Here is a 25,677-nt window from a genome sequence, read left to right on the forward strand (position 1 = left end):
TCCATTGCAGGCCATACAATTGAAAATGTATCTATCTCTACTTCCTGAAATGATCAGAAGGTAGACTCTGCCTATAGGCCCCAAGACTACAAACCCCTTTACAAAAAAAATGTTCAAGACTTATTGCAAGATTTTAACAAAAGTGTACATCCAGTTATGCATATACCAGAGTGATAATTCACATTTCTCCCAAGGTTTAAAGAGCAAGTCCCCATCACAGACTTGTCAAATAGGCAAGTTATCATTTAACATGCAGTGGATAGAAGGTGGCTCACTTACAGACTTAGATCCCTCTGTAGAGAATAATTGGTTTAAACTTAATATTCAATATTCAAATGTAATGCATTTGAATATTGTCACTTTCATCCATAAAACTTTTAGCAGGGTTTTTATTGAGTTGAATTTAAAAAAGGGATTGGGCCTGGAAAAGGGATCTGAGGACCAAAAGACCCCTAGTTAATTCCTTTGATTACCTTTCCAAACTGGGGCTCTGTTGAAGAAAAGTGTCTAGCTTATGTTAAGCAATGGGGTCTGTTTGAAAGCTCTAGGATGGTAAAAATTTCTTAGAAAGGGAAGCAAGTGAGTGTAGCACAAGGAGGAAGTATACAATTTTCTCACTTGTTGGGTGTAGTCTCAGGTCCCTTCAGTTCAAAAAGTGCAAAATTAGTCAGGAAATACACCCAAGGGGTGTTATCACAAGGCAAGGATTACAAATTAAAGCTCAAAAACATATAAAAAGGCTCACAAGCACAGTTCCCCATCTAAAAATAGCTAGTTTGTTATCCTGGTTCTCAGGGACAGGCTGTTTCCTTCATTAGAAGATTGAAAAGAGAAGTAAGATGACACATGTAAAAACAAAGGAGGATCTAAAGTTATCTTATAGTCCTGACTCCTTTTTAAGGCCTCAGAACACAAAGCTGTAAAGGAAACTCTACTATATTAATAAAATTACCTTCCATTTGAGTGAAGATCTCTAACTTGGATTTTGGACTTAATACAAATCTCCCTGAAAGAATGCAGAGACTTCCCCCTTCTGTGGTACTAGCATCAGATGACTGCGAGAGATTCTGGAGCTTGCAACATCTCTCCTGGTTTCTGAGAAGGCTCTGAGAAATTTATTCTGGAAGACTGCTTGAGTCATCTTAGAATGACTATGGGCTTTGCAATAATAAAAATCAGCTATTGCTTAGTCCTTAGTGATTCATATAAAATGTCTAGTGTTTTGAATCCTTCAATTGCCAGCATGGTGGACAATGATTAGTCTAGGCTTTGTAGGGGTAAAGTTGGCTGGCACTTCTTATATATCCTTACCCTTTCTACCAGTAGGAATGTGTTGGCATCAGCAATGGTACTACTTAATGATTCCAAGGTTTTGAAGCAATATCATAATACAAGTATCAACCATCCTCCCCTGTGACTCCCAAGCCTACCTTCTTGCCCTAATTATACAGAGCAGGCAGGAAAAGTGCTTTGTCAATCTCAAAATGCTGGTGAAAGGAATAACTTGAGTTAAGGACTTAGTGGTAGCCCCATTCGACAGATGGTAGGGAATTTATTTTTAACATTAAGGGGAATGGGACAAACACCTAGCATGCCAACCACTAAGAACACTTATTCCGAAAGGCCTATGAAACAGAATGTGTCTCTCTTTTTTTTTTTTTTTTTCTTGAGACAGAGTTTCACTCTTGATGCCCAGGCTGGAGTGCAGTGGTACAATCTTGGCTTACTGCAACCTCTTTCTCCCAGGTTCAAGCCATTCTCCTTCCTCAGCCTCCCGAGTAGCTGGGATTACAGCCACTCACCACCATGCCTGGCTAACTTTTTGTATTTTTAGTAGAGACAGGGTTTCACCATGTTGGCCAGGCTGGTCTCGAGCTCCTGACTTCAGGTAATCCACCTGCCTCGGCCTCCCAGAGTGCTGGGATTACAGGTGTGAGCCACCACACCCGGCTGAATGTGTCTCTATTTTCTGAATAAGAAATGGACACAGCAACAGAAAATCAATCCCTCATAAGCCGTTGGGTTCAAAGTGAGCATAGTATGTGTTTCCTCTTCTCTTATATATACCGTCTCTCTTGTCTTTTCTTGAATCCCACTGATTTTAACCTGGATTTTATAAACTACTGTCAAAAAGTCATCATCCCACTGACATTAACACATCATTAATTTTTCAGAAGAAGCCACATATAGTAGACACAGGGAAAGGAATTAAGGAGACTCAAGAAGAAAGCAACATAAACATATTTGTTTAGAATGTCCAGTACTTTGTACTGGACAGAGAATGTGCTTCCTTGTTTCTTTGAACTTTCTGCCTGCCTCAGCTAAAGTGCGGAATTAGGACAACATGTGAAATATTAACCTCTAAGACAGACCTCGGGGTCCAAGAGGGCAGCAAACAGCCTTCACTGCTATCTTCAAAGTAGCTGTTTAAGAATAGGGGTCATTACCAGTGATGCTGTAGCAAAGTTAGACTGTTTCTGATACTTTATGCAAATCCTTCCTTTAACTGCTTGTTTGGATTCTTATGCTTTTAGGAAGGCTCTTCTGCTCCGCAAAGACCAAACTGAGCAGACAGTAAGATTTTTACAGCCTGTTTCACTGAGGAACGAGACTATGCTAATGCATACTGAAAAGGAGTCCTTAGAAGATTTTCTTGTAAATGCTGACACTGCTGTAGGGGCCTCACTAACAGAACAAGCCCAAGTCAATGAGCTATCCACAAGTTATGCATTTACAGCGAGGAGGTATCATTTCCTTTAACCTTTGAAAATAATATGGCAGGACTCAGAGGACTTATTAAACCTTGAACCAAGATGGTTTCCCTGTTTTTGGAACCAAGTCAGACCAGAGTTAAGATTCTATCAAACAGTTAACTTTGGGTAGAGGTAGGATAGCATAGCAGCTAATAGCTCAGGCTTGTGAGTCCCACCCACCCAGGATTCATCATTTCCTTGCTCTGTGGCTTGAGGCAATTTATCTAATGTTCATTTCTTCATCGGTAAAATGAGAATATAGTTTGCTGAGCTGTTAGAAAAAAAATCAGTAAGAACTTACATAGCGACAGCTGCACCTGGCTTAGAAAGTGCTTAACAAATGGTAGCTGTATTAGTCTGTTCTCACACTGCTGTTAAAGACATACCTGAGACTGGGTTATTTATTTATTTATTTATTTATTTATTTATTTATTTATTTATTTATTTTTGAGACGGAGTCTTGCTCTGTCGCCCAGGCTGGAGTGCGGTGGTGCAATCTCAGCTCACTGCAAGCTCCACCTCCCGGGTTCACGCCATTCCCCTGCCTCAGCCTCCCAAGTAGCTGGGACTACAGGCGCCTGCCACCATGCCTGGCTAATTTTTTGTATTTTTGAGACTCGGTAATTTAGAAAGAAAAAGAGGTTTAATGGACTCACAGTTCCACGTAGCTGGGGAGGCCTCACAATCATGGTAGAAGGTGAAAGTCACGTCTTACATGGTGGCAGACAAGAAAGACAGCCAATCGAAAAGGGAAACCCCTTTTAAAACCATCAGACCTCATGAGACTTATTCACTACCAAGAGAACAGTATGGGGGAAACTGCCCCCATGATTCAATTACCTCCCACCAGGTCCCTCCCACAATACATGGGAATTATGGGAGCCACAATTCAAGATAAGATTTGGGTGGAGACAAAGTCAAACCATATCAGTAGCTACTATTAAACCAAAGCTATGTCACAGAAGCTATGTGTTGTGTAGTCTTGTGCTCTTCCCAACACTGCATTTCCACAGTAAGTGTTTAAACACTTTTAGAACAATAAGAACCTATACTCAAATGACTAATAAGTGGAAAGGTGGAATGGTGTAATTATTTATTTATTTATTCTGAGACAGAGTTTTGCTCTTGTTGCCCAGGCTGGAGTGCAGTGGTGCAATCTCAGCTCACTACAACCTCCACCTCCTGGGTTCAAGTGATTCTCCTGCCTCACCCTCCCAAATAGCTGGGATTACAGGCATCAGCCAGCCACCACACCTGGCCAATTTTTTGTATTTTTAGTAGAGACAGGGTTTCACCATGTTGTCCAGGCTGGTCTTAAACTCCTGACCTCAGGTGATCCACCTGCCTTGGCCTCTCAAAATCTTGTAATTACAGGCATGACCCACTGCATCCAGCCTAGTATTTTAACTAGTAAAGCCCAGGTGGAAAAGTGAGATGGTTTGCCAGTGTAAGAGCCACCGCCTGCCCAGCTCTGCCTTCTGAGCCTACAAAAGTTGGGTTCTGATAGGAACAGACTCTGGGAACAAAATCTACTCTAAGTTACCCAGAAATGCCTGTTCCAATGAATCCTGAGTCAAAATTCATGCCTACATCATTATCACGGACAGTTTAGAAGCTCTGCTTCACATCATCTGGGAAAATTTTACTGTGGAACTCTTAAAACATTGATATTCATGGCATTCCCAGATAAATTAGATCACAGTCTCTGGGCATAGAGACCCAGGTATCAATATATTTTAAAGATTCCTAGATCATTTCAATATACTGACCTATGTGAGGTCCGATGGTTTACTTTAACAACGCTTTGTCTGCTTAAAGAAATACCAAGTGGGTTAGACTTGAGCTGGAAGAAAACTAGAGAATAATTTGGCCATATCATTTTATTATAATGATTAGAAAACTGAAAGTAAGAAAGAGAGTTTGACATGTCTAATTGTGAAAGAGCTGGAGGGGACAAAGCTGGCACCAGGAAAGATCTAGCATGAGACTGTAATGCCTTATTCCTAGAGATCACATGTGTCTGTTTTTAGAAACCATTTTTTAAAAACAGGATGTACAAAGCCCATTACATGGAGACTGAACCAAGAATGCCTTCCATTTAGCAGATATACGAAGCAAAAGAACAAGAAGATAGCTTAGCAGGGTAATTTGAACATAGTATTTAATAGATGTTTTCTGAGTCAAAATAGAAAAAGGATTTTACATGGTCTCATTATACATTGTCACTAGATTCCTTTTTGCCTAGGTAGCAGGAGTTACTTGGTCAAACTGTCTCATTAATATTGATTTGGCTGCTTTGCCTAGGTCTGAGACTTGCAGATCAAAGCATTTAAATTTATTTCGGTACATTCTCTACTATTCAGGGTTTGGCCTTTTAGTTTTAGTTTTTTTGTAATTTTTTTTTTTTTTTTTTTTTTGAGCATGATAGGAAGTCTAAGCTCTTGAATTGGCAACTTTCAATACTCTGGACTCATTATAACCCATCCTAATTTTGTACCCACCTCTACCCATTTTGTTTTTTTTTAATAACTTGTTATTAGGAATGTCTCTTATTGGGGCATAAGAAACAGTCCTCTCCTTGTGATAGTTTTCTAAGAATGATGGTTTCCAGCTTTATCCATGTCCCTACAAAGGACATGAACTCATCATTTTTTATGGCTGCATAGTATTCCGTGGTGTATGTGCCACATTTTCTTAATCCAGTCTATCATTGTTGGACATTTGACTTGGCTCCAAGTCTTTGCTATTGTGAATAGTGCCACAATAAACATACATGTGCATGTGTCTTTATAGCAGCATGATTTATAATCCTTTGGGTATATACCCAGTAATGGGATTGCTGGGTCAATGTTCTCACTCATAGGTGGGAATTGAACAATGAGAACACATGGACACAGGAAGGGGAACATCATACACCAGGGCCTGTTGAGGGGTTGGGGGAGAGGGGAGGGATAGCATTAGGAGATATACCTAATGTTAAATGAAGAGTTGATGGGTGCAGCACACCAACATGGCACATGTATACATATGTAACTAACCTGCACGTTGTGCACATGTACCCTAAAACTTAAAGTATAATAAAAAAAGAAAAAGTAAAATTTAAAAAATAAATAAAAAATAAATGCACATTTTATTATCTTAAAAAATAAAAAACAGTCCTCTCTATAAAGAATGTTTAAAAGAGTTTAAACTTTAAAGAAGCTTTATGCATCCAAATAAGGGCACATTCTTTGTTTTTTGTTTTTTGTTTTTTGAGAGAGTCTTGCTCTGTCTCCCAGGCTGGAGTGCGGTGGCATGATCTCAGATCACTGCAACCTCCACCGCCCGGGTTCAAGCGATTCTCCTGCCTCAACCTCCCAAGTAGTTGGGACTACAGGCACCCACCACTAGGCCCAGCTAATTTTTGCATTTTTAGTAGAGACAGGGTCTCACTATGTTGGCCAGGCTGGTCTCGAACTCCTGGCCTCAGGCAATTCACCTGCCTCGGCCTCCCAAAGTGCTGGGATTACAGGCGTGAGCCACCACACTCGGCCTTTAGACTGGGCAGTGCCACCCAATTCACGGCAAGTGTCTGAAAGTGTTCACAAGTTGAACAGAAGTATTAAGGTTATGATCAATTTTGCAATTGTATTTTTGCTTTGTTGTTTCAGCACAAGGGCTATTAGTTTGAACACTTAACTGCACTAGAGTTGGAAAAAATAGAAAGTGTAGTCTTCACAGTGAGAACATGTTCTGGCCTCTCGGCAAAGCTGGGTGTAAGTTAATATGCTTGTATGAACACAGACATGCAGAGACGATTGATTCTAGAATCCCTCTTTACACTTATTCAGCTTCTAAGAAAGAGAGCAGTGTCAGAATGTCCTTTTGGTCTTTTGATCACGTGGAATTTTTGTGAATATGGACATATATGAGGCTTGAAGTTGAATTAATTGGCATTAGAGAGTATACACCCATTTCAGCTTTAATGTCCCATTTCAGCCTTAATGTGGGAGAAGAAACATATTCCACCCCAGTTCTCAAGTATAACCTCCTCTGGCTTAGACTACACAGAACAGGAATCCAACTTTCTCCTTTAACTCACTTCTACAAAGGAAAGGAAGTGACATTGAAACTTCAGGGAAACTACAGAGGTTAAAAATCGCATTTCTGTCATTGCTTTACATTGCTGGCACTGAATCATTTGGGCTATGATCTGCTTTACATCAGGGACCATTTGGTACGTGAGTTTCATATATCTCAAGCGAGCTGGGTAGGACAATGTTGTGGGCACAACTTGACATGGAAAAACAATGGGGAATTACAGTCTAGTGCACAGCATGCTGCAACATAGCTTTTGCAGAGCTCTGTATTTGGAGGTTGCTAGGCACCTATGCCCCTGCATAATTCTTTCCTTATATGGTATGTCTTTCCTTATATGCTGTTCTCACTTTTGTACTTGTCCCTGGGAAGTGATGTAGGGAAGAGAGACTGGCAAGGTAATGACTACATCCTTGAGCCCAGAGTTGTGATATTAAATGTCATCTCGAACCACCTCACTAGCTGCTTCTCTTTCTACTTAGAGAAATATCAAGTCACCTATGGAAGAAGCCATGAGTGATTCCCATTACTTCTGAGGAAAAGCTATTATGAAACCATTGTTCTGGGGAAAAGGATAATATGGCTTTATTATGGGGTTGGAGGAGTTTGGCAAAGGCTACTCTTTCCCATATACTTTAGGCTTTAGAGCTCAAAAGTATCTGGGAAGCTGGTGAACAAGTCTACAGAGTAAGCTGAGGCACTTCTGGGAAATGGTCAATGGGCTGAAGTGGTCTGACACAGTGGGGAGGGCCCAAGGGAAGAATTCCCATAACAGGAAGGTGGGTAGTCTTAACTAAAGACCTGGCACAAGCATTAGGTGTCCAATCTGACCCAGCCAAGCAGACTCGGGCAGCATGGGCATGCCTTGGTGCAGTGGCTGGTGGGTGGCATGCATTATCACACTGAAAGAGCCGTGTGACCAGAGGGCCTGTAGGCACATGGCGGAACTCTACTGAGCACTTCCCATACATGGAGACACTACTGCAGGACCAGAGATGGCCAAACCTGCCCCGGTCACCAGAGCACTTTCTTCAGTGGCTAAAACCCACCAGGTTTTGGTGGTAGCCCAGTCACTTGCACTAGGTGACTGTGATGAGGCTGAAGACATCACACCATGGTGACAACAGCAGGAAGGGACCCTCATAGGAGACCCCAAGACGAGGAGGGCTTGGTATTTCTAGTTTTGAAGTGATATTAATCAGAACATATACCAAGAAAGCACTTTTGGAAGAAGACTTTAGAAAGCTAAAGTGTTCATAGGCAACTGGAATGGGTCAATAGAATAAACTCATTTTAAAATTTGAATTTAGAAGAACTTTATTTTGTATCATTAGATGGTAAAGTAGGATATTATATTTCATTCTGCTTCCCTCCCACCCTAAATCCAAGGGCATACAATATTCTAAAGAACGAACAACTTACATGAAAAATATTAGAGTTTTAATGTTAAAAAAAAATACTACTGACATAGAAATCTCTAGAATTTTTCTATTGCAGTGTCTTTGGGGCAGTGACTTGAAGAGAAGCACTCTGGAACTGATACAAAACACAGTAAATGCATGAGTTTTACTTTAAATTTGGCATCTAAATATACAATGTATTATGCTTGATCCTGGCAGGAAAAGGTAGTCAAAAAGTTAAGACTCAGAGGCAACGCACTCACACCATTCATAGCTTTTACTACAATCCTCCCTCATCATATACTTACCCAAACTGACCCAGGCAAATGTTTTACTGTTTTCATGTCTGTCCTTTCTAAGCTAGGTTAGATATTTCTACCAAAAATAACTCCTCTTCCTATTTCCATGCTAGGTTTTTTGTTTGTTTGTTCTGTTTGTGATGGAGTCTCGCTCTGTTGCCCACGCTGGAGTGCAGTGGCGCGATCTCAGCTCACTGCAACCTCCGCCTCCCAGGTTCAAGCGATTTTCCTGCCTCAGCCTCCTGAGAAGTCAGGACTACAGGTGCTTGCCACCACGCCTGGCTAATTTTTGTATTTTTAGTAGAGACAGGGTTTCACCATTTTGGACAGGCTGGTCTCAAACTCCTGCCTCAGCCTCCCAAAGTGCTGGGATTACAGGCGTGAGCCACCATGCCCGGCCCACCATGCTAGTTTTAAAATGAATAACACAAATAATCTTGGCAGTTTGTTCCTAGAATATACAACATTAGGTTGTGCATTCTCATCCCCGTATGAAATAATCCTGAATATGTGCAGCATACCTCACTTGTGGACTTCAGGATATAATCATTTCTTCATCCACATCCCTCTGTTACTTCACCTATGATGCATATGCATATAAATCCTAATTGTTAAATACTTACCACTTTCTATTCAAGTGCCATGACAGTAGTCAGCTTGAAAGTCTATGCGGATGTTAGAAGAGTTTTTAAAAAGCATGTTATTTAGAAGCATCTGTGCTATAAACATTAAGCTATAAATGAAGGGCCACATACACTAGTAGAATTATTTTATGACATATACCACACCAGGGCACTTTAAAACAAGCAGGTAATCTTAAACTTCTCCTCTTCCAAAAACCAGTGCAAGAAATACTGCCTGATATTTGGTTTCTTCTTTAATAGCCTGGCTAAATTATATAAAATCCCAATGTGGTTTCCCTTTCCAGGCAAAGCCCCACATTTATATAATCCTCAAAGCCATTGCTTGAGTGTTGCTGTACCCTTTCCTGTAACTCATGTTTCAAGGACACACTGTTTAAAGAGTTTGAAGGAAGAAGAATCCAGCTGCCTTGTAAATCAGCACAGAGCAAACTAGGATGTACATAGTGATTGTATACAGACAGGTGGAAAGTATTTTTTGTTGCATTTCTGTATAGAGAGCAAAACCATGAAAACACTTCTTATAGTTATGCAGACTCAAAACAAGATCAGTTTAACTAATCTAATTCGAATATGTTGTTTCTAGGTTCTAGGTGGCATGTCCTTTGTTTTGATGTTCAACCTACCCATAGAGTTGGCATTAACCTTCCATGAGAGACTTGCCACTGGGTCACATTTCCACATCTGACACGATCTATTCGAGTTGGGGAAGACATCCACAACCAACAGGCAGTTAGGCTTCATCCCCAGGAATATTGGTGGCCTTGCTAATCCCAGTGGCTATGAATAGCTATGTTTGTTTTGATCTGAAACTGCTTACTATTTACTGTTATCTGGTGTGCTCAAAATATTATCATTTAAAAAATGGTTCTTCATGATTTAGTTAATTTCCTTTAGAAAAGAAGTGGTTGCTTTCAAATTAGATGAAGGAAAAAGGAGTCATTTAAAAACAAAAAGTGACTTGGTATTTATTTGTCAAATTTCAGGTTTGCAGAGAACCAGCAGCCTGACAACCAGCCATCTCTCCTCTTGATACCAGTGTTCAAGCAGGCTGAAGGTCAGAATCTTGGCAGTTTGTTTCCTAGCATATACAACATCAGACTGTGCTTCCTAAAAGACCAGGAGAGCTCTTCTACAAGTAAGAATATATTTCTCATTTGCTTATTTCTTGGTTGCTGGACAAATTAAATAGGTTAATGGATAAGAAACCCCCCTGGGTAATTTTTGGTTTTTGTATACAAGGGAGAGAGGTGCATCTGTCAAATTGGTGTCTTGCTTTTTGTGATCATATAATAATACCACATGAGTCGAATTCCAGATCCAAAAGAAGGCCTCCCAATAGTTAGCCTACCTGCTTGAAATTGTGCTTATGATTATTAAAAAAAAAAAACTCTAAAAAGCTGCTGCAGATTGAGTACAAGATGAACAAAATTGGCAGAAATGCACAAGTATTCTTGAGTTAAAGTTCACATCTGTCATTATTCTCTCATCTGTTGGGAAACAGTATTGGAACAAATATGTTTTGTGGGAATAAATAAATGCACTTTTAAACTGAGGGATGTAAAAGTTCCAAATGATAGTATTCTAGTTTATACTGAATTAAACAGATTAGTTGTTGCACAATTGGAGCAATTACATTGAACAATAAAGTGTTCTAATGTATTGAAATATCTGTGTATAGTTCAGTAACTGCAGAAATAGATGAGCATAGAAAGGTTCACTTATTAATACAACAAAATACCTATGACTTAATACCAGAATTTTGCTTATAAAGTCTGTAAGTGAGACAGGTTTTGTTTCATGAATTCTTTATATAAATCCAAGCTTACATACCTAAAATCACACCTGTTAGGATCATGTAAGTAATCACCATTGACTGGTCTACCCTTTCACAAACATGGCTAGACATCTATCTTTGGGATCAGGAAGCACACTCAGCAAGTTTGGAAGCATAATTCAAGGAACCTTGTGTCTAGTAGAGATTTCAGAAAAGAACCACCTCTTGGTGACCCCAACCATTAAACATTGTTCCTAATCCAGAGAACACCTCAGGAATTCAATTTCTGTACCATTTTTCACAAGTCATTTAGATGACCTCTACAGATAAGATTAAAGTGAATGATAGTGTTTTGGAGAACTAAGACTTCTTAGGAATGAATATATATTAAATAGCTCACACATCTTCTTTCTTGGTTGTAATACTCCAAGAATACAAGGACAGATCTCAAGTTTCACCTTAATCTGTATAGATTTCAGAAAGTTTATTCTAGGATTTATAGCGGGACTTTGAAGATTTTCTAATATGTATACTCCACTGGATTGTTTTCTTTAGTCATCTATTTTAGTCCACCTCTAATTAATGCAGGGTGGGGAAGGGGAAAAAATAAACTTTGTATGAGTTGCATAAAAACAAGATATCCTAGAAAAGCTACCTGGTTATGTCATCAGGCAACAGTTTCAAAAGCTCAAGTCTTGACTACTCCATTTACATTTTTTAAGATAAGCTCTTGAGATGGTATTAACCATTTTGGTATTAACAAATTTTGAGGATCGTAGAAAAATCTAGTTTTCTTTCCCAAAGGCAACATCATATTCTTCTTACTTTTGATCTGGACATAATCTGTAAGATTGAAGTAATTAGTATCTTAACTTTATATTAATATGAGATAATAGCCCATGCAAGATGTTGTTTCTTATAAACCTTATGCTACTGGCCTGATAAACAACTCTGTTGGGATATTTTAAAAGGCAATGCATTAGTTAAACAAATCATCAAATCATAGGGTACCAAATACACTGCTACTTCCCTAAGGGCTGAACTTATTTGACATGAAAAATTTATATACTAGGACAATTTAGTTTTTCTGGTTTTCTAAGCTATAAAGACTCATTTATTAGATCTATGTGTGTATCTTTTAATATGTGTTATTCAAAATCATCTCCAGCTGTAGATAATTTTACAGTGTATCTAGTACTGGCCAGCTCTTTACTCCTTCCACATTAAATGAGTTTGGTTTATGTTAATGGTGAGATTACTGTATCGTCTAACTATCCTGCTTAAAAAAAAAAAAAAACCTATGAATTGTATTGTTTTCTAGTTTGCAGAGTATTGGCTAGAAATTGTATTGAGTATTTTTCCTTTTCACTAAAATTTATCATTTACATACCTGCCTAGCCCTCAGTGTCACACATATCATCACATTAATGGTCCAGGTTTGACTTTAGGGCAAAAGGTTGGTTAAAAAATCTGACTTACCACTGGGAGACTTTCCCAGAGCAAGCAGATGGGATGAGGGTTCTTCTTTCTCCAGGCCTGTTGAATGCACACCAGTCTTTAAGATAACTAATCATGGGGGTACCACTCTGGTTTATAGTTCTAGCATGAAGTGAACTAATAGGAATGGTTCTTTATCAAATGACACTTAGCTGAGTGTCAGCTGAGACCTCTTGGCCCTTTATGAAATACTCATATTTATATTGAACTAAAAAAAGGTTTCTGGTTAGTCTACCCGGGAATGTCAACATCAATGAGTCATAATAAAGGAAGTTTCCTTGGTTCATAAAAAATGTAATACTTAAGCAAGATGTTTCATTAGCTTTTATTTTCTTTCAGAGCAGTCTCTTCTGTTCTCTGAACCACTAATGACCTGTTGCAAAACTCTGTACCTATTGGCAATTGCCATTTTAATACTTAAGGGAAATGTGGGATGGACACAAGTGATTAGATAGAGGCTCCATTTGTAGCCTCTCTGTATGCTTCTTACTATGGTCATTAAATAAAAGTAACTTGATTTGGTCCTTGAAGCCTTAGAAGATCCACTCCATGGTAGCATATGCTTTTTCTAGTCCTCCTACATAGGCATTTTTAGCATCAGAGAATGCAATTCGATCATTTGTTTCCTTAGCTGAACTCTATAGCCCTGTGCAAAGACAAGTCTTCTTTGAAAGCCACTATTAAGTTCCTAATCCAATCTTTATTAAAAAGACTCAATATTGCAGACAAGGAAGTTAAGACAAATCCTCCAAAAGTAAGGACCAAGCCCTTCCATTCTCCACAGAAGCCTTTTAGTAAAGCAAAATGTGAAATTAGAAAAACATTTACAGTTGCAATGTTTCTTTAACTAGCAATGTGTTCCTTAATTAACATACTACAGAAGCATATAAACGATTAATTCCACCAAGGAAAACAGTGAGAGAAACAACACTACCAAGTTTGCATAGTCCCTCCAAAATAAGCAAAGTTCTACTTTTAGAGTTAATTATCAGAGGTGACATGTGAATAAAGTTCCCTTCTCCGAGTCTGTCATTTGCTCTCGGAGCTGAGGTGGTTTCCTACCCTAAATGCTATTTTATATTTGCACCTGGGTCCAAAACATTCCCTTAAGGGGGAAAAAACAAATGTCTTTTGACTCTTAAGAGTATGTCATTTCGCTTATATTATGCATGGCCAGAGAGATGACGCAAATGGTAGGCCACTAGCTACCCTAGATTTTGCTGTGAAACCATGATTATGACAAAACTTGAAAAGCCTGCAGACACTGACAGCCTTTTTTGCTGTTGTTGTTGTTTAGAGCACATGGGGGTCTGGTGATTGATCCCAACTCAAAGCCATTACAATTTAGAGACTGGAAACCAAGTTTGCCCCTGAATTTCAGTGATCTTTACCAGCAAGTTAATTCATGTAATCAAACCTGCATCCCTACTAAGTGCCAGGCATTCTTCTAGAGCTTGGGATATACCAGTGAGCAAAATAAAGATTTGTTCCCTTATAGGGTCTAACAGGGAGCAAAACGTAAGTGGAGTACAGACTTTCAGAGATGAAAAATGCTCTCGGGAAAAAGGAGAGTAGAGGAAAGTAGATCTGGGAATCCAGGACTGAGAATGTCCCAGACATCTTCCTTAGAAACACAGAATATTAGATTTTTAAAAGTTAAATTTACCGAATGTTTATTATATACCAGATGTGATGCTAAGACATTTTCATTTAATCCTGGACAGTATCATCCCTATTTGACAGGAGAGGAGGCTGAAGCACAGGAGTGAAGCAACAACCTGCAAGTCACACCAGCCTAATACATATGCTTTAATGTCTTTGCTTTACAACAAAAGAGATAATTAATTTCAAAGACTGGGGCAACGTGCATAGCCAGAAAGTACTTTCAGGAAAGAGGAACTAATAGCAAGGTGTAAAAGATATTCATGTCTGCTTGGCTATAATATACGGCCTGTGCTAGGTTATACCAGGGAAAGGTTAAAAGTTGGGTCAAACTGGATTAGGGTGGGCGATAGCACTCTGTTTTGTCTAGATGGGACTGGGAGGACTTTCCGGTTTTGAGTGATGGTGTGGAGGTTGGGGTGGTGACAAATCCGAGTACAGGGACACAGCATCAAAGAGTCAGAGAGCTCTGCAGTATGACAGTTGCACAGACTTGCCCTTTGGAGTGATTCAACATTGCCGGTTTCTTTCAAATATTTGGATAATCTTCTGGAAACAAAGGCTTTTAATTGAAAGGTTAAGGACTAACAATCTCAAACATTAGAGTCAAGGTTATCCCATCTTGCCAAGCTCTGATGCTTAGTGACCCTCAAACTTCAAATAAATATAATGTCTTAAAGGTGGCTTTTTAAAAGGTCAAAGGCCATTATGTCTTACACCCTACATTCTAAGATCGATTTCATCATACAAAAGGGCTCCCCTAATGTCTGCTTTATAGAAATGTATATGAAGTGAAATGATATTTTGAAATGTGAGCTCCCTAAAAACAAAAAAAGAGCATCTTTTGTAAATGGCAGCTATTTACTAAGATAGTCATGCATTTATAGCCCCTTGTATGAAGCAGAATGTATTAATATGATTTTTCCCAATTTATATATGTTTTTTCATAAAACTGTTGAAAGTCTGGAAAGACCAGTGCCAAGAAAATGCTCGTTAAGAAGGGCAGTAGGAAAGGAAAAGACAGATTTCTGCTTCTTATACATTTAGAATAAGTGACATTGGGGCGATGTGCTTTTCTGTATTTTAAAAATTAAATTCCTTAAAGATGTGCTAATTTGGTAGACAGCAAAGTTTAAAATGTAGGCATAAGTCTATAGTCTAACTTGGGCTAAAGACAGAATCATGAAGATGCTCTAGGATTCAGTCACTTTCAATTAAACTCAAAAGTGAAGGGAAACCACACATAGAACATGAGTATATCTGAAATCACATAGAATACTGCCCACAGTCAGCTGTCAATAGTTTCATCTTAGGCATCATTAAATGATACCTAGGCAGAGTTGTTGGGGAAAGCTCCTGACATATTAAAAATTCAACAGTAAGTTTTCAGTCAAATGATAAGTAGAAGTCAAAAAACTCTTATGCTAGGATTTTGAAAGTTGGTCAGTGGATGGCCTATAGTTGGTTTCCAGCCTGGGGTTCTTGGAAATGCTGGGGTCTGTGCAGACAGTAATGAGTTTGTGACCTAATTTTAGCATCTTAAAGAGCCTAATGGATATCTTAATTCACAATACAGCTGCACAGGGAAATAAGAAACAAAACAAAACAAGTTTCTTTGATTTGGGCGGAAATTGTGTTAAGTCAAAACAATAGCCTTAATTATCCAGTGCTAAGCCAAAGGTCTCATCTACTTTCTCAAATTTTATTAGTAATTTTATAAACAATTTGGTGGACACTTTTAAAAGGAGAAACAGAAGGAGAATAAGAAGTTGTCTGTGGATAAAATATCAGGCTGAAATCTATTCACCACAATTCTTATTAGCCAGGTGATTACATCCATCAGGTCAGACAGATATATGAGCAACGATGAATATTCCATTGGTAGAAGTTAAACTAGCAACTTGGAAAGACCACACCATCTGGAGAATTTCAGTAACAGCTTGTCTGCCTTCCTCAGGCCCTGAGCAGATATAAACTAGAAGAACATATGGATATTGCTCATTATAAATAACCTTAAAGTTAAAAAAAAAAGGGGGGGGGTCAGAACTGTTTTACTTATACCAACAGATGATAAGGCAAGCTAAAGTTTTCCATTTTGCTCACTCTGTAATAAATTGCAATTGATGTTGCAAATGAAAGTGGCTTGAGTTACTCACTCACGTGGCCATCTGGTTATTGTTTATTAAACACCTACTATATGCCAAGCACTGCATTATCCTATGTATAGAGTGACAAAATAGACATGGTCTCTACTCTCAAGGGGCTTAGAGGATAGGTAGGGGAGAAAGAACAAGCAGGTCACAGTTATAACTGATGCTATGTGTTTTGGAGGAATTGTTTCTGATTAGGGTAGAAAGCTTCATTGCTGTTAATAATACTTCATAAAAGGAAGAAAAAGTAGTACTACATCAAGGAATTATATATAAATTGCTGTATTGATATCAATTATGGAAAGATGCAAATGTTGTCTGAAGGGTTAATAACCCTCTTCAACAGTTTTTAAATTATGACACAAATTGAGGGGATATTTACATTTAATATTTGTGAGTCTCCTATAACCACATTACAATCTGAAGGACCATCTGTATGGCAGTACCAGAAGGAAGCAATTCTGTTATACCTGAGGGTATTGAAGAATTTCAGTGATGTTTCCTTCAGAATTATCATAAAATCCAAAGTTCTGAATCACCACTATCTTCATAAACACCAGAAGGAAACACTATGCTCATTTGGCATTCAGTCTGGCATTCACTTAAGAAGTACAAGCAATTCAGGGAACTTCTGTATTCTAGAACCAGACATGTTCTGTGGCACTTTTAATTACCAGATTTTCTAAGAATACAACGTGTCAGTTTCAGATCAGGCTAAACATTGAATCTCAGATTTCAGTGAAACGATCTTATGAAAATGTAACCAAGGGTCCCTACAGCTGGCTTTAATTATTTAAAGAGCACTACCAAGTCACAAGAGCATTATCAACGGGCTACCAGGCAGCACTTGGTCAATGTCAGTCTTCAAGAAAATGGACTTCATGATCAATACAATTAGTGAGCCTTCCACAAATGCTGGCTGCATGAAGTATAAGAGTCCAGATCCTAACACAGAACATGGTTGTGCCCACTGTTTCTATGAAAGAGTTCTTGTGCAGAAAACTGAACATTTGCATCACTATACACTAAGTGGGAACAGCATTACAGAATGTACTTCGTATGCAGATATACCTAAAAGATCCACAACAGTACTGTCTGCAGCTTAGAATGAAGCTAAGATTTTATCCTAAACTGTTCATGTTTAATGAATGAGTCAAACCTCTGAAAGTCTACTTTTCATAATTACCCTTTATTTTCATACCTCTCCTCCCTCCCCATCATATTTTTTTTTTTTACTTAGTTCCAGCATTTCTCCCCAACCTTGCCTCACCGCCACCCTGAGTTCCTCCTCCCTAAAAAGCTATACCACATTGTATCATACATGTCCCTCATGATTAGTGGACTTATATTATGGTGTTTGTTGATCTTTTCTACACACATAGCATAGGTACTCCTTAATATATTTAAAACACTTGAAGTGAAAAACAAACAAACAAACAACTCTTTATGGGATGAGCTCTTTCTTCCATTTTCTCCAAAGGGCTTCAGTGAGACTCTAAGGTGTAAGAGACTCTGGTTGTAACTGATCTCCCTGTATGGCTAAATTTTTGTAGGAGTGTTTACTGGCCTCCTAGCTTTCCTGATTTTGAATTAATCAGGTATCGGTGTTCAATTCCTCCATTCACATTCAAGCTGAGATTCAAAGCCCTTCTAATCAGGCTGCAGACTATACATATACACGGCCACCTGCTCTCCGAAGAGGTCGTTGTCTTCTGTTTCCCCTAAACAGACACATAGACACACCAGACCTTCTTATGTGGTCTGCTAGCCTGTAATATGTACTACCTTCACCTTCTTGAATATCGTGAAAACCTTCATTCCAAGGCCACTCAAGATGTGTGGTCTCAGGGAAGTCTTTACTGGCCTCTTACCAGCCATTTCCCCACATTTGCCATGACCTATCATTGCCCTCTGATTCATGTAGAGCTCTTCCCTCAATTCAATAAAGCTTTTGGGATCCGAAAATTATTTGCCCTACTTTTCTAGGCTCGACACAGTCTGTTAATGAGCAGTGCGCTTAAAACATTAAGGGTAATAAATATTTCTTTTTGCACTTTAATCTTAGGTTAAGCAACCCTTTTCTCTACTTTGATGATTTTTAAAGAAATATAGGCTTTTCTTCAACTACTAAGCAATCTCCACTCAAACACATTCCGCCAATAGAGCCAGGTTAAATTATCCTAATCAGCATTTGGTTTTCCTGCTTTAATGACGGATCTGCTTGGCAAATACCGCATGTTCTCATTTGTAAGTGGGAGTTGAACATTGAGAATGCATCAACACAGGGAGGGGAACATCACACACCGGCACCTGGTTGGGGGGTAAGGGGAGGGATAGCATTAGGAGAAATACCTAATGTAGGTGACGGGTTGATGGGTGCAGCAAACCACCATGGCAGGTGTATACCTATGTGACAAAACTGCACATTCTGCACATGTACCCCAGAATCTAAAGTATAAAAATAAAAAAAAAGATCAAAATTCTTATCCTGACATCCATGGCTCAGTATAATTCATCCCTACTTTTCAAACTCAGACACTTCTCAGCCCTATGCCACCTGTACTGTTTCTTGGCCAAACTGGCCAATCAGAGTTCTTTAGGCATACCCTAAGTTCATCCAACTGCATGATTTGCATATGCACTGCTGCCTAAAATGCATTTTCTTTTCTTACCTTTGCTTATTTGACTTCCATTGTTCCTTTAAAAGCCAAATCCATTAACACCAATGGTCTTTTTCTCCCTCTGGACCCACACAACACTCTGTACCACTTAACTACAATAAAAGCATATGTTAGTTGAGTAGTTACTATTTTCTCTACCTATCTTATAGGCAGCTCTTGTCATCTATGTGTCCCTCTAAGGTAAATATTTGTATCCAACTTTCAATTACTATCAACTTTTAGTCATTGGGAACTTCAGACCGGTTAGACAAATCAGAAATCACAAAGAACAGGTTTTCAGGCAGTTAAGCAAGCATTTCTGCATCAAGCTATCCTTTAGAAGACAGCGTGGACATTAAATATATCTATCATTTCAATTCTAGTACATGTATGCTTTCTGAAAAGCCTCAGCTATAGTTGAACCCTAGCCCAGGCAGAAATCAATATTGACCCTCCTTACTAGCAACCAACTATTGATGGAAAAGCCTTTTCTATCAGCTACATACTTGTTTTCTACTTCAAAAATGAATTGCATTTAAGTCATTTAATTTTAGAGGTAAAGGGGGCAGGGAGCAACACAAAACAAAATCAAGTAACAACAAAACCCAATGCTGATATAACTAAAGCACAGCTGACACTTCCCTTTAAAGGATGGATATTTGAGCACCTACTATGTGTAGCCACTGCAACTTCTGTTCTTCTGACTCAGAGGGCAATTGTATGTTTCCCTAGTAGATTCACATTTCGTCCCAAAGCCAAACTGGTATAGCATTCTTCATATGATTATGTCACCCTTCTGACATATGTTCGAACACATTTGGTTTATTTCTGTTGCAATAAATGGTAACAAAAAGCACGTTAGCATCTGTATTACATATTACAGAAAACTAGACCAGGTCTTGGCCCCCTAATAGGACACTTAAAATATAAAAAAATAAGTGAGATCATTTGGATGCAATATTTAGAACCAAGAGGGCAGCTGTGTTCAATATGGACAGTTAGGGATGAAGTTATTCACTTTCCAGTTCTTTGGGTATGGATTAACTATAGACCTTAAGAGGACTTAACTGCCCTGCTCAGATGAGGTTTAAGTGGTACCTTAAAGTTAGTATTTGTGTGCCTCTACTGATTTATGAAGCATTGCTGCATTCTTCTCCTTGATTATTCACATTTAATAGTTTAAAGATATATAGGAAAGACAGTCTTCTAATTTTCAGCCTGAATGTGTGCATCTCTAGAATTTAGCTTGCCTGATACTCAAAAACAATGAAAACAAGACCATTTAAAAAATATCAGCTTAGTTATTGCATTGAGAATTGCATTTCTAGGACAGGTACATTTCAGAAGCAGCCGCAGGAGTTCTGAGGAGTTTTTAATTTTAAAATCGAGGCAACTCATTTTCCTGATGGAGAAATGAAGCTCAGGGCTTATATAGCTTGTCTTACATGGCAAAGCTAGGCTGTGGGCACAGTCATTTGCAGCTTAGAACCCAAGTTCTTAACCATGAATCTATGTTGGCTTTTCAAAACCAGAGTTCCAATTATATACTTGTACATCACACCCTTGTATTTTTCAGTTTGAGATGTGATCTCTGTTTAACATCAGGCATTGCTAGGACTGTTTTTGCAAGGTAAGTGAGACAACTAAGGGCCAGAGACATTGAATAGCATGCCCGAGAAATGGTAGCACTGCCATTCACATGTAAATCTGTTTAACTCTCTATCCTATGTCCTTTGCCACACATGAGGAAAACTTTTGTTTTGATTTCTGCTCACTGGGAGATTTTCCATTGCTAACCTAGCATCAGACTTCACATAGTAGGTAATTGCTAAGTATTCAGATAAACGCCAAGGTGCAAATCATAAAGATTCATAATTGAATCCTGGCTCTACCACTTAATGATAACACCTTGGGCAAGATACTCATCATATTGGAGCCAATAAATAGAGATATCTTTTCTATTTCAGGTTACTTAAAGTGAAAGTCGAATGGGAGAAAGGAGCAGTGCTTCATTAGCCATTAAACTTTACAAAAACTAAATGAAGTAGATTCATTTATGGAGAGGCCTTCATCTGTACTTCTAGACATGGAATAAAAACAAAATAAAAAGTTTTATAGGTTAGAGAAAACCATCTGGTTCAAGGGTAATGATCTAGTTTACTGGAATCTTTTTTAAAAGAAGTAACTGGGACAGTTTCCTAATAAATGGAGATTAATTATACTCTTTAAAAACCCCAGCAGAGGGGAAAGGATTTGGAAGTGAGGTGATAATATCAAACCAAAAGTATATTGGATTTCCTAGGATCAAGAAAGCCATACTTGGTATATGGGAAAAATATCCAAAGCCCATGCTTTTCAATCTTTCTGCATCCTAAGATTCAGTTAAACTGCACTGTGTTTAAAGGCTTTTGCTTTATTATCTCCATGACTGAAGGAATTCAAATATTTTGCTATGATTTCCACTGAGCAAGTGAATCCTAAAACCACTGAATTATGAAAGTTACTCTTAAATCACATGGTGGAGAGCCCATCCAGCTGGGCCCTACTGCCAGAATTTGCAGTTCTGACAGGTCCCCAGCTGATGTTGATGCTGCTGGTTTGGGAATCAACTCTGAGAACTATTGTCTTCGATGAGTTCCCTCAAGCTGTGAAATACACATCAAGCTAAATGTCCAATTTTGAAAGACTGAATTAATTTGTCAAATGCAAACCTGTGTATGGCAGCTCATCTTTCACATAAAGATCAAAGTCTTTTTGGGAGTAACATTTTGCATCATATTGCTAGGTAGCAATAGGGTAGTTTTTTACCAAGAGACAACATTAAAACATATTTCCCTCATCCAAATTTCTTCTAGGTTGAATGGTGCTTCAAATCCAGCATTCTAGGATTGTTACTTCCTATTTACCTGCTCCCTTTACTCTATGGTTACCTGAAAATCTAAGTGACAGCCCTCATACATTCTGTTTACCTTCAGCGTAACACTCACTCAGCCTGCCCCATTCACTTAGAATTTTTACCAGTTGAACTTAGTTAAAAATCACTTGCCCCTAGCTAGCTGGTACAAATGTAGTAGGGAAAACTTGCCAGGCTGCTTCTATATTGAGGTAGTAACTTTTAGGTTCCAGAAATTTCATAAGCTTTTATGTTTTGCTATCTAGATGATGCAAGAACTAGGAAGGTTAGAAAATTAAGTATTGGGATTAAAATAAGTTTGGAGGGGGTGATATAAGTAGAGAGGAGATTCTACTTCACTTAGTAACTTCCATTTTTAGACCAGGAAGCAATTTGTTCAGATTCTACTTGCCCTAGAGAGGCAGGCTTCCTTCCAGGGTAGAAGGATGCGGGAAGGGGAGTAACCATGGCAACCTGCCCAGCTATGTGGGCAAGGATAGTATGGGGCCTGCACACTCTCGGAAGAATTTTTATTTCTAGCCTAGTCATTCAGTTTAGTCCGGGTGGTCCCTCCCTTCCCACTTCCTTCTGTAACAATGCTGACTTCAGGGGGAAGGATTGCTCCTTCTCTGTCAGGAGTCTGAGAGGGTATGGGGAGGGCTTAACTGAGACCAGCGAGGTCAGCCTGACCAAACCAAAGTGCAGGCTTCCAGGACGAGAACAGAGAGTAACTCCCTGTCTGTTCTAGCATGAGCACAAGCAAACACACTGGCTTTATTAAAATCAAGTGCTTGAATAATTAACCTTTTTCAAGTAGGTGAGGGGTATTCAATTTTCATGAAGAAATTTTCCATTTGCTTTCAGTTTTCACAAAGACACTTAATTCAGTTGTTCAGGGGGGACAATAACAAACAAACAAAACCTTCAAAATCAGATGGGAAAAAGTATTCCAAGTATATTAGATTAGCTGTCTTCCCAGCAATCCTGGGGTAGGTACTATTATTCTCCCCAGATAAGCAAGCTGAAGTACAGAGAGGTTATGGAATGTGCCCAAGGCCGTGTAACCTGCAACCCTGTAGCTAGGATTTGAACCCAGGAAATGGTACTTCAGAAGGTAGTCCTCAACTACTATCCAATTGTGCCCTGTTGGAGGCAGCCAGTGTTGAATGTTAGCCCTCTGTGTCCATACCAGGCAACATTTGTTCCCCTAATCAGGAATTTGCTTGTTTTCTGTCTTTAAGTAAAGACTGAAGAGTCTGCTTTCCTTCTGATTTCCACCAGTTAATCCAGTCAGGATATGTTGATATTATGAGTTGGGTCTCCTTTAAAGACATATCTGATGTTAAATCTGATTCATCTGGCCAGGTGTGGTGGGTTCATGCCTGTAATTCCAGCACTTTGGGAGGCCGAGGTGGGTGGATCACTTGAGGTCAGGAGTTCGAGACCAGCCTGGCCAACATGGTGAAACCCTGTCTCTACTACTACTACAAAAAAAAAAAAAAAAAATTAGCCGGGTGTGGTGGCGGGTACCTCTAATCCCAACTACTCAGGAGGCTGAGGTCACAGAATCTCTTGAACCCAGGAGGCGGAGGCTGCAGTGGGTCAAGATCATGCCAGTGTACTCCAGCACGGACAACAGAGGGAGACTCCGTCTCCAACAAAACAAAACAAAACAAAAATCTGTTTCATCTAAATATGATTTTGGCCAACCTTTGAAGTGGCACAGCTTCAACTTTGGAATTACATAGCAGTGCCAGGGAGAATTTTAAAATACCACAGCCTGTTACTCAGGTGTTTCATATTGCCAATCTGGTTCCCATTCTGGTTCTGTCTAAAGGGTAAAAAACCTTGTGTTTGGTTAGTTACCTAAACCTTCCTGGCCAGTAAGCTTTCGAATCTTTCCAGCTGGGGAGGTATGTTCTGATGGGCATTAGGACAACTTCAAACCCCAGGAGGGCTCACTCTCAGCAGCTTTCCCAAGCATTTCAGCATCTCGGCTTTGTCTTTAAGAAGAGCAGTAATTAAATCCTCAGGTCAAGAGAATGAGGAAGAGAAACACGCAGAGCCTTCAAAATTATCCAGATGAAATATCAGTGGTAGCATATGAGGGTAGAGTTAGAAATGAAGCAGCATAAGAGCCCATGTCACAGTAAAGCCTCCTGCTTGGCCAGGAGCACTCAGCAAGGAAGATATCTTCCTGCTCCCTTAACCTTCAGGTAATCGAGGCCTGGTTGAGCAGGCCAGTAAATATCATCCCCAAACAGCTGGTCAGCAGCTGCCAGAGGTCCGTGTACTACCGTCATGCCAACAAGTGCCTTAAAAGCAGTACCCTTCAACCCAAACAAGGCGAGTGAAATCCATTCAACCTTTGGAGAAAGACAACAAATAGGCCTAATGCACAGGAATTTGGACTTTCAGTTTAATCTGAAACTATAAAAGTCTTTAGCAGAAATGCAAACTCTGGATTTTGCCCTTCACAAATTAGACAAGGTTTTTAACAAGTGCTTTCTTCCCTCACTTACAACCTCAGGTAAAGATCAACCATCAAGATCAAAGATCCCTAGAATGGCAAATACATACGTGTATGGGCTCAAAGTTGGAAGACATTCCTCTACCATCTACTTATTCTGGTTATACATTAAAGCACAGGAGGGCATAGCTGAAAAATAACTGGTTTCTAGGTCAGTCATTTGGATAAGAAGGGATCCTTCGAGCTGGGAGTGGGAAAAGAAAGGGGAAGTTATTCACCAACAACAGGAAAAAGAATTTAGTTGGCCTTAGGAGGAAACTGATTAAGGATTTGGAAGAAGTGGTCTGTCCCAGAAATCCACATTGGCAAAGACCACCAGGTCTTCTTCATGCTTTCTCTAGAAGACTTTCCCATTGTACTCTCCTTGTTGTCTTAAGTGTGGCATTATTTCCACAAGTCCAGCACTCCACCAAAAAGGTCCTTTTCCAAAGATTTCAAAGGGCTCAAGCCTCGAATACTCCCGAATTCTCAAGGTAATAAACTTTCTTACAGTGTCACTGAGGGCCATCTCCCTTCCAAGAGAGAAGACACAGAACCTGGAGTGGGCGGGGCACCTGGCTCAGAGAAAAGCAGCCTCCCAAAGTCTGCCTGCTGGGGTAAGAAGCATGGTGACGAGCCATTTGGTAGCTGCAAGCTCCCTCCTCCCCAGCTAGTTCTTCCCTCCCCAACAGCCAGTAGGTGCTTTTGTGTGAGAAGCCAACCTCAAGATTGTAAGGACAATCAAGTATACATCTCATCAAAGCCATCCCAAGAGGCTTATCAGACATCTCAAAGGCATTTTTTGTAGATGCCTTCTTTCCACTCCCATTACTTCTGTTTGCGTTAGTTATATCTTACCTCCTTCTCCCCCATGCCCCTGCTTTGCCTCACTAAGGCCAGAAATTTTTTCATTAAGTCACTTTACAGAGCAATAGCAACATTTACTATTCGTGAAGTCGCCCCTCCATAATTTTTAAGTCTTTCCATGTGTCTGGAAGCTTGTTTCTGCTCTTCTCGGTTTACAGAGTGGCTCTCTTCCTTCCAAACAAAAACTAAAAAGAAAGAGGAAAAGGTCGGGGGTGGTTGGGGTGGAGATAACATCCAGATTCCTTAAGTGTTTTTAATCCAGTTAAATTTCCCTTTGACTCAGCTCCCTGCTGAAACTGTCTTCGGACCAGAATTCCAGGCTCAGAATTAAGTCAAGAGGGAAAGACGGCAGAAACAAATAACAGAGTCAGCTCTATGCTATGAAAACCGCTATGTTGACTGAGGCTCCACGGTTTTAACCCATTCATTTTTCCCCCCTTTTTTAGAATTCTTACTTAATCTTTTTAACCAGCTTACAATAGGCAGGCAAGC

General features: G+C 39.4%; 1 protein-coding gene across 12 annotated transcripts in view; it reads right to left on the reverse strand.

Annotated features, from left to right (window-relative positions):
* Nucleotides 1-25,677, reverse strand: part of DAB2 (DAB adaptor protein 2) — a 53,714-nt gene that overhangs the window by 26,970 nt on the left and 1,067 nt on the right. For 3 of the 12 annotated variants that reach the window (XM_063664763.1, XM_063664765.1, XM_063664761.1), the window contains exon 2: nucleotides 19,584-19,744. The exons of 6 other annotated variants lie outside the window; for them this stretch is intronic. The gene's annotated coding sequence lies outside the window, so the exon portion shown is untranslated. The remainder of the gene's footprint in view (nucleotides 1-19,583; nucleotides 19,745-25,677) is intronic. 3 more of the 12 variants (XM_063664762.1, XM_054488285.2, XM_063664764.1) reach the window with 1 other exon arrangement.

Source organism: Pongo pygmaeus, chromosome 4 (assembly GCF_028885625.2).
Source record: "Pongo pygmaeus isolate AG05252 chromosome 4, NHGRI_mPonPyg2-v2.0_pri, whole genome shotgun sequence".
NCBI classification, from domain to species: domain Eukaryota; kingdom Metazoa; phylum Chordata; class Mammalia; order Primates; family Hominidae; genus Pongo; species Pongo pygmaeus.